General features: G+C 37.4%; 1 protein-coding gene across 1 annotated transcript in view; it reads left to right on the plus strand.

The window, feature by feature from the left end:
• The window catches only part of LOC109584347 (uncharacterized), a 9,785-nt gene that overhangs the window by 6,431 nt on the left and 1,463 nt on the right, over positions 1 to 1,891 (plus strand). The window lies entirely within an intron of this gene.

Here is a 1,891-nt window from a genome sequence, read left to right on the forward strand (position 1 = left end):
TGAAACTAAGTGGGTGACCTCCACCTAGTGATGCTCTATTGAATGATTGAATTAGTTGTTATCATTTGTTTAACACTTTCAAGAAAAAGGTACAAAACAAAATGTAGTTGCAATCACAGTCATTTAAGAGCAAAAAAAATCAGTGTAAGTAATGATGAATGGACTACAGAAGTTGTCTGGGGGATAGAGACATGTTTCCTCTACTTTATTTCATATAAATCATGACAAACAATGACACTACTGATTAATGACAGCCTTTGACAGGTCACAAAAAAGACGCTTTCTTGCTAAAAGTCGGCACCCGTTGCTAAGAAAAGGGGTAACCCGCATCCGACGCCATCCGTTGCCTAGCGATGTACAAAGTCAATGTAGCAACACGGAAGTTTCCAATCCCTTTCATTTACTCTAATATCTATGCTTAAGCGCTTGTGGCATAGTAAATGAAAATCTAAGCTCAGCATTCATCATGATCAGAAGGGCACTGATAGCTCGTAGAAAAGAGAAAGAGAGAGACAGTCTAAGATACACTAGGGAAGAAGGATATGAAGACCAATTGGTGGATGTAGAAGCCATTGACATTGAAGAAGCAGAAAAGTACAAAAATGAACCCAAAATTATTTAAAAATGTCTCCCCTTCAGATTATCTGCCTGTGATGAAAATACTGAGGATACTCTTTCTACATTAGTGAAAGTATAAGATGAAGCTGAAAAAGTGGTTTATGAGCAACAAATGGAGCATCTTCACGATCAACTGGCAGCAGCACTCATTGATAACCAAGAACTTAAAAGTAGAACAAGACCATCCACTCTAAATCTTTCTTTCAAACTTTTTTTTTCTCCCTCTCTTTTCCCATCAGTGAAACTTAGATCAATGGAGAGTGGGGAGGCAAAGAGTCAGGAAGCAACTGCCGCCAAAACTAAAAAGTTTAGGAAATTCTAGAACTTTGCATGGGTGTTTATATTTTATTTTGATAGATATGGTTCTTACAGAGGGAGGGACTTGTCAACGTCAACTACCAGAGAAGGTTTTGAGAGTGTCTCATCTCAACCAACCATACCCACTGACATTAGTAATTAGATATTATTAATTAATTTATTTATTTATTGTATTTCTAGCTTCTTCCAGACTGTCAGTTACATAAGATGCCACATATGTGTACATGTACATGTAATTATCATTATTATTGTTATTATTAATAATTTATGCATGTATAAACTATGATGTACACAGACATGTTATTGTGTAATGTACATTCACAGTTCAAACATATTTAATTCACATTTTATGTACATGTATACTAGATTTGTTAACCTTTTTTCGTTAATTTACCTCTTTTTCTCTCTCTCTCTCTTTCTCTCTCTCTCTGTCTCTGTCTCTCTCTGTCTCTGTCTCTCTGTCTCTGTCTCTCTCTCTGTCTCTGTCTCTGTCTCTCTCTGTCTCTCTCTGTCTCTCTCTCTCTCTCTGTCTCTCTCTCTCTCCCCCTCTGAGCATATGTTTTACATGTACATGTCAATACATAAATAATTCATTAAGTGCCAAACCAAAACCCAGCCTTAATTAATAATATCACCTAATAAATAATAATCACCTAAAAAGCACATGGTCAAGCACATGTTAAGTTTATAGTGCCAGGAGAAAAGAAACCAATACCTTCCAGCATGTAGTGGTAACTGGTAAGCCCAGTTGTGTTAGATAATAATCATAGGCCCTGTATATCTAGTGTCAGCACACATGTAACTGTACAAGCCATATTGGTAACAACAGCTTTTTAAGGCAGGCAGGGAGGTGAGAGTTTGGCCACTAAAAACGTTTTAACCCCCAGCTCCGGTTCTCAAGACTGGACTGCCTAGCCTGCTGTTCACCACGGCTTTCATGCTAACACAGTAAATG

This window comes from Amphimedon queenslandica, unplaced genomic scaffold (genome assembly GCF_000090795.2).
Source record: "Amphimedon queenslandica unplaced genomic scaffold, v1.1 AMPQUscaffold_13516, whole genome shotgun sequence".
NCBI classification, from domain to species: Eukaryota; Metazoa; Porifera; class Demospongiae; order Haplosclerida; family Niphatidae; genus Amphimedon; species Amphimedon queenslandica.